Source organism: Hakea prostrata, chromosome 7 (assembly GCF_041222555.1).
Source record: "Hakea prostrata isolate BN-2017 chromosome 7, UWA_Hpros_2, whole genome shotgun sequence".
Taxonomy (NCBI): Eukaryota; Viridiplantae; Streptophyta; class Magnoliopsida; order Proteales; family Proteaceae; genus Hakea; species Hakea prostrata.
Window position 1 is genome coordinate 44,969,094 of NC_142606.1, and position 8,136 is coordinate 44,977,229.

General features: G+C 38.0%; 1 non-coding gene across 1 annotated transcript; it reads right to left on the reverse strand.

The window, feature by feature from the left end:
* Positions 1-2,784: 2,784 nt before the first annotated feature.
* On the reverse strand, positions 2,785-2,891 carry LOC149011252 (small nucleolar RNA R71). Its single transcript, XR_016174849.1, has one exon. It is a non-coding gene; the product is annotated as a small nucleolar RNA R71 (small nucleolar RNA).
* Between the last annotated feature and the right edge of the window lie 5,245 nt (positions 2,892-8,136).

An 8,136-nucleotide genomic window follows, 5' to 3' on the forward strand; every position in this document is an offset into this window, starting at 1 on the left:
CCCCCCAATCAAAAGATAGTTTGTTGAAAGCCAAAAATTGCATTGATTGAGTTGAAAATGATTACATCGCGAACAAAATTGAAATCATCCTCAAGGATAAAACTTTTTGAGATGCCTAGCATTCCACGAACGATCCAACTCTTTCTGGGTGTTGATGTTCTTCAGCCTGTAAGCTCCTGAACCGACCGGTTTCACAACCATATAAGGTCCTTCCCAGGAAGGGTCCAATTTTCTTTGGTGATGCGGGTCGGAAGCTAGGGTCTTTCTCAACACCAAATCTCCGGCTAAGTACCGACGATTCTTCACTCGAGTATTATAATGAGACGCTATCCTTCTTTGATAATGTTGAGTTCGTGCTATAGCCTTTGCCCGAACTTCGTCCAACAAATCAAGACTATCAAGCAGTCCTTGTTCATTTGCTTTTTCCTCGAACTCACAATCCCATAATGTCCCCACCATTATCTCCACTGGTGCTAATGCTTCGGATCCATATGCCAACCTGAATGGAGTTTCTCCTGTGGGTGTTCGAACCGTAGTTCTATAAGCCCACAGTACATTATGAAGTTCTTCGACCCAAGAAGCTTTGTCAGCTTCGAGTCTTCTCTTTATTCCTTCCAGTAGCGTTCGGTTAGTAACCTCTACCTGTCCATTGCTTTGGGGATATGTGATAACTCTATGAAATAGAGTTAAGATTTATAACTTTTATACTTGAGATGGCTTGATTTAGGAGTATTTTGTCTTTGTTTTAGTGATAGTATTCATTAGGTGTTGTTTTATTTAGTCTCAATATGTTGCATTTTGTTTAGTTCATTTTTGTCACATTGCATGAATTTCCCTTCTTTTTATGGATGAATTTGACTGTTTCTCTTTCTCTTGAACATGTAGGTGAAGATTCATAAAGAACATGTCCTCTAACTTTGTTGTAGAGTTGTTGCTGCATTGCTACAACAACAGAGCAGAATATTCTCAGATCCAATTCAAATGGAATTGACCAAAAAGGGCTAACTTAAGTGACTAAATTCTTGTAAATACATGATGGTTTTCAGCCCTTGATCTCAGGAGGAAGGTTCTAATCCTATGGCCAGAATCTAACCTAATGATTGAAGACATTTATGGAAGAAAGAGAAGAGAGGCAAGGAGGAGAAAAGGGGAGATTCGACCAAGGGAGAATAGAGACTTGGCTGAGAGGAAGGAGGTAGAGAACGAATGCTGGAGCTCTTGTGGAAGCAAGGAGCTGCTGGAGTTGCTGATTTGTTGAAGAAGAAAGCTGGAGCTCATGTGGAAGCATTGAAGCCTTAGTTTATTCTTGTTTTTATAACTATATCTTCTTATATTCTAGTCTCATGTCAACTATACTTGGTTTTATGCATTTGAATTCTGTTATGGGCTAAATCTTAGCTGTGTTGGGATGATAGTAGTACCTAAACTTGAATTTTGATATGTAACTAATCATGTGTTCTTTAGTTTTATTGCAATCCACTTTATTGTTAATGAATTCAGCATGTTATATTGACTAATTTCAGTTCTTGAATGAATGTTATGATTTCATTAATTGGAAAATTAATGAAGTCTAGGTGTTTGTTGAATTGTGTGAGTTAGCATCATCTTTAATTAGGTTGTGTTAATTAGTAGGTTGGGTAGGAATACCCAATTACCTCACATTACCATTGATTGGATTGGGTTTAAATTGCATTCTTAATTCAATTCTTCATAGGAATATGCTGATGTTGATTTAGGATGCTAGCTTATGTGTATTGGAAAATACCATATTGCCATTCATTCCAAGTTCTTGATTTATCTTGGGGTTGTAGTATTGCTTTAGTATTTGTGTTTTAAAATTCAGGGGAAGGGAAACTTGATTCCTAACACACTTGTCACTCATTAAGTTTCTTCCATTGCTCAAATCTACATTTTAGTTCCTTAGTTTTCTTTACCTGTCATTTGGTCAATTAGTTAGACAAACACCAATCAACCTTGTTAATTTCATTTAAATCAATTTTATTTTTACATTGAAAGTTAAGGATATAATTCTCCGTGGGATCGATACTTTACTTATCATTTATTACTTGATTGCGATACGTATACTTGCGTGGTATCTCAAAGTTAAGCAACAAGTTTTTGGCGCCGTTGCCGGGGAATTTTGTCTTTAATAATTAGTGTAGAAGTAAGTTTTAGTTATCTACTGAAATTTCTTTACTTTGATATTAGTTTTCTTTTATTCTCAGGTGCTTTTACCCTTGTATGAACACGCTGCCTGATCAAGAGTTGGCACCCTTTTACATCGAAATAGAAAGGACATTTCGAGCTAGAAGAAGGGAGCAGAGAGGTTTAGCAGCAGGTCAAACAATGGCTGAAGCAATGAGATATGGGTTGAATAATAATGAGAATAATATGGCAGCTGAGGGTGATGATAGAGATAGGGCCATTAGAGGATATGTTGTCCCAAGGTTGCATGAGCTGAATCCAAGTATAGTAAGGCCAGAAATTCAAGCATTATATTTTGAGCTTAAACCTGTGATGTTCCAAATGCTTCAGACTATAGGACAGTTCAGTGGGATGCCAACAGAAGATCCTCATCTCCATCTTAGACTCTTCATGGAAGTAAGTGACTCTTTCAAGATACCGGGAGCAACTGAAGAAGCTTTGAGATTGAAGCTATTCCCTTACGCATTGCGGGATAGAGCAAGAGCATGGTTGAACTCCTTACCTCCACAATCAGTAGCCACATGGAATGATTTAGTAGAGAAGTTCTTGATGAAGTACTTCCTCGCATCAAAGAATGCCAAGTTCGAAATGATATCCATTGGTTTTCAACAATTGGATGGTGAATCTTTGTATGAGGCATGGGAAAGATTTAAGGAGCTCTTGCGTAAATGTCCTCACCATGGTATTCCTCATTGGATTCAAATGGAGACTTTCTACTATGGTTTAAGTGGACAAACTCGATCCATAGTGGATGCATCAGCAAATGGGGCTATATTGGCAAAGTCTTACAATGAAGCTTATGAGATCTTGGAGAGAATGGCCAACAACAACTACCAATGGCCAGCTGAGAGAGGTGTTGCAAATAAGAGAGTGGCAGGGATTTGTGAGTTAGATGCGAGGATGACTTTAACTTCACAAGTGTCATCCCTAACTAGTGTGTTAAAATCCGTAAACTTGCCTACAGCTGTACAAACTCAACAACATACAGCAATCTCGTGTACATATTGTGGTGGGGAGCATGTCTTTGATAGCTGTCCATCTAACCCAGAATTAGCTTACTATGATGGTAATTTCAGCAATGCCAATAACCCATATGCCAACACCTATAATCTTGGTTGGAGGCAGCACCCTAACTACTCTTGGAATGCTCAAGGACAGAATGCAAGCCCATCTTCCATCCTGCTTCGACCTCATCCACTTCCAAGTGCTCAACAGCAAGTGAACATTCAACCTATGGAACCCTCTTCATCAATAGAGCTTTTATTGAAGGAGTATATGGCAAGGAATGATGCAATGATTCAAAGTCAAGCATCTTCATTGAGAAATTTGGAGAATCAAGTTGGACAGCTGGCTAGTGCTTTAAGTAATCGATCTCAAGGATCATTGCCATGTGATACAGAAAATCCTAGATCTCCAGATGCAATAGAAGAATGCTTTGTTGTGGATGTCCTTGAAGAGCTGGTTTCCGAAGAGTTGGAGACAGAGTGTATTAAAAACCCACTAGAGCTTTCATTGGCAATAGAAATTGAACAAGTGGATGATGAAGCAAGTAGATATATGGATTTGTTAGAGGCAAGACCAGCTAAGGCATTGAGTGGGAGTAGATTTGAGTCTCTTGTATTATCTGAGCTTGAAACTAAAGCCCCTAAACCATCAATTGAAGAGCCACCTATGTTAGAGTTCACACCTCTTTCAAAACACTCTCAGTATGCCCATTTGGATGCAACCAAAACATTCCATGTTTTTGTTTCAGCACTACTAACAAAGGAGCAAGAAGATATGCTACTTGAAGTGCTGACGAAGTGTAGAAGAGCAATGGGATGGAGTATAGTAGAGATCAATGGGATCAGTCCTTCAGTATTAAAGCTTAAAATTTGGTTGGAGGAATGTTGCAACAGGTACATGAAGCATCAAAGGAGTTTGAGTCCAATTATGGAAGGTGCACAAGAAGAAATCATTAAATGGCCTTGGGAACTAGAGCATGCAGTGGATCAAGCATTATTGGGGAGCACCATTGGAGTGGGACAAATCTTCAATCATCCTTCAAGAGGCTTAAAAAGAAGGGAGGTCACTTAGATTTCATTATTTTTAGTTTAATTGTGTGCTAGTAGTTCATTAGGGGTTTAATAAAGTCATGGGTAGTTCATAATGTGTGATGAAAAAAAAAAAAAAAAAAGCACTGACAGATAATTTGCTGACAGGTGTCTTTGATGTGCAGGGAGTGTGGGGAACAAACAGAGAGTGCTTGGGTGTTTTGCCAAACGTATCATTAATTCAAACTGCTGAACATAGCATGTTTCAATATCCAACAAATTTCACTATCTTTGTTGTAGCGATGTAGCCACAATCCTACTACAAAGTTTTGATCCTCAACTACGGGTCTTGCATGTTATGTTAACACATTACATTCTCTGTTGAAACTTACATTCTGTGTTCGTTGCTATAGCAAAGCTACAACAACGATTAAACCACTCACCCGACTCGGTATCATCTCAAACCCAACCAACCCATCAAAAATACACTTCAAACTTCTATCAGACCATGCTGAACCCATACTGATTCGAACCAATTTCATTTTTTTTTAAAACCCTTCTAAACCAATACCAACCCAAACCCATAAAACCTCTCATTTCAAACCAAAATCAACGAAACACTCAGCTCACTTCGTCGACTCTCACGGCTCCATCGTCTCCTCCACTGCAACTCATCCTCCTCTTCTCTTCCATTTTCTGTTTTTCAAAGATTTTCACACCTCCATTTACCTACATTCACCCACCAAAGCAATCTTCTTCTTCACCGATAGCCCATCTTTCACAAAAACCCTAACTTTTTCCCCCATTCCATCCTCGAATCACTTCTCAGAGGACTACCGGTGCCGTACTGGGTTTCGGGCATGTTTTTGTGGTATTTCGACCTTCCATCTTCCCTACACCACATCAGCTAAGTGTTCTCCCCATTTCTTTTCTTTCATTCTATATTTTTGAACTTTCTGATTTGCTGTGTTTTTGTTGAATGTTCAATTTGTGGTTTGTGGGTTATGTGTTTGTTCGTATGCTGTCTTGGTGTCTGTTTTCGTTAGGGTATATGCAAAGTTTTTCATTTGTTTTAGGTGTTGTTTTGGAGATACCATCACTCGCACACACCAACACAGAATTTCTGGGTCATCATTACCCTATGCTCATCTCCTCTGTTTTTGTTATTTGTTTGTTCTTGCTATTTGTCTGATTAGTTGTAGTTAATTGTTTGTTATTTGTTTGCTTCTTTTTTTTTTTGTTTTCTACTTGTATAGTGTCTATGTTTTTGTTTGATATGGTCTGTTTTAGCATCTGTTGATTAGTTGTTTTTTTTTTATCTTCTATTGTTTTTGTTTTTGTTTAGTCTGTTTTTGTTTTTGTTTAGTTTGTTAGTGTTTTTGTTTGAATTCCATATTGGTTGTTAGGGGCCCACCTTGTGCATTCCCTTCGAAATGGCCCCTCAGAAGAAGAGCAGAACAGACCCTAGTTCTAGTGCTTCAATGGATGAAGATGCAGCTGCTGCAGCTACTGCTGATGATGAGTTCCATTCCTTAGATGATGATGATGAGGCCTAGCTTATTCAGGGAAGTTCTCTCTCTTCTTTTACTTAGTTTTCTTTTGATTCCCTTACTTTCTTTTCCTTTCTTTCGCTGTGAGGACACTGCTCCTCTTTAGTTTGGGGGTAAGCTTTGCAATTTTCCAATAATTGCATATGTGATCTTTATGATTATGGATGCTCCTAGTTGCTTAGTTTTCGTCGGCTTTCTTTTTGTTGTTTGTCCGGTTTTAGAGTAGCTGTTTTGGGTAGATGTTTTGTGTAGTTAATCTGGCTTTTCATGAAATTTGGATGGTTGTTAAGGAATGTGAATGTCAGTGCCTCTTACTCTGATTTTGTTGGAAATCTTAGCACAATTCTGCTATAATGATCTGATGTCTGCATTTACTCATGTCTGTGATGCCATATTATTGATGCACCAAGTGATATTTCAAGCTCTGGAGAACCTGGGGAAAGTTGGATCAATGTGAGAGTTTTAGGATTTTAGAATTGGTTAAATGAGAACTTCAAGACTTACACATTAGGGATCCCCATTTGGCTATTTCCAAGAACTTTGTACATTGTGAATATTGATTGAGGTTTGACCCATTCCCTTCCCCAAAAGAATAATGCTCCGCTGATTTGGGTTGCCTAGTAACCAGGAATATGCATGTAACCCATGTGTATTTTTGACGTCAACAGTGGCCTAAAATATGAGCATGAAAAATAAAAAAATATAAAAATATAAAAAAAAAAAAGAGAGAGAAAGAAAAAGAGAATAATGTTCCGCTGTTTTGGGCAACCTAGTAACCAGGAATATGCATGTAACCCATGTGTATTTTTGACGTCAACAGTGGCCCGAAATATGAGCATGCAAGGCATTCTTGTTTGTGATCTTGTTGAGTAACCGGGTATCTTCATCACAAATGAGCGATATTCGCGTAAAAAGGCAAGATGACAACATAAAAAAAAATATAAAAAAATAAAAAAATAAAAAAATTTCATAAATAATAAGTTTGGGGGTCAAATGCTCAAAAGAGTATGAAACAAGTTCTTGGGGTTGTAAAAAGATATGGATTCCTAATTAGTGGAGAGGTAATCATTTGGTCAACATATTAGATCAATGAACTAAACTTGATGACCATGATTCAGCTATACTAGGGTGATCTGGGGCAAGATCCTTAACTTTCACACACACACTTGAGAGCATCCTGATGAGTAAAGTATCACATCTAAGTGTTATTGGCCAGATGTGTTGGATTTGAAAATTTAGAAAAAGATTGAGAGGCAACTTCTGTCTAACACTCATCCTATTGCATGCTTAAGCCAGGTTATTTGCTTTTCTTTTCTTTTGATTTCCTCATGCTTTCATTAGTAGTTAGTTGTTGTTTTCATTTGTCTTTATTGCTCGAGGTCAAGCAATGTCTTAAGTTTGGGGGTGTGATAACTCTATGAAATAGAGTTAAGATTTATAACTTTTATACTTGAGATGGCTTGATTTAGGAGTATTTTGTCTTTGTTTTAGTGATAGTATTCATTAGGTGTTGTTTTATTTAGTCTCAATATGTTGCATTTTGTTTAGTTCATTTTTGTCACATTGCATGAATTTCCCTTCTTTTTATGGATGAATTTGACTGTTTCTCTTTCTCTTGAACATGTAGGTGAAGATTCATAAAGAACATGTCCTCTAACTTTGTTGTAGAGTTGTTGCTGCATTGCTACAACAACGGAGCAGAATATTCTCAGATCCAATTCAAATGGAATTGACCAAAAAGGGCTAACTTAAGTGACTAAATTCTTGTAAATACATGATGGTTTTCAGCCCTTGATCTCAGGAGGAAGGTTCTAATCCTATGGCCAGAATCTAACCTAATGATTGAAGACAATATGCCACTGAGGACATACGATGCTCGATCATATATGTTCCACAGAATTGCTCAAATTGTGGACAGTCGAATTGAGTACCATGGTCAGTGACAATAATCTTTGGAATCCCAAAGTGATATATGATTGATTCAAGCACAAATTTCTCCACTTTTTCTCAAGAATTGCCACACCGGTACTCGGCTTCTACCCATTTTGTGAAGTAATCAATTGCTACTATCAGATATTCCCGTCCGCCTGATGCCTTGGTGAATTTGCCCATGATATCAATTCCCCACATCGCAAAGGGAATGGGATTTAGAATTGAAGTCATAGTTTCCACCAGGTGCTTCGATACTGTAGCATGAATTTGACAGTTACCACATCGACGAACGTATTCCATAGCAGCCTCTTGGACCTTAGGCCAATATAACCCAAGTCTCAGAATTTTGTGAGCCAGGGCCCGTCCACCCATGTGAGCTCCACAAATTCCTTCATGAACCTCAGCCAAAGCTGATT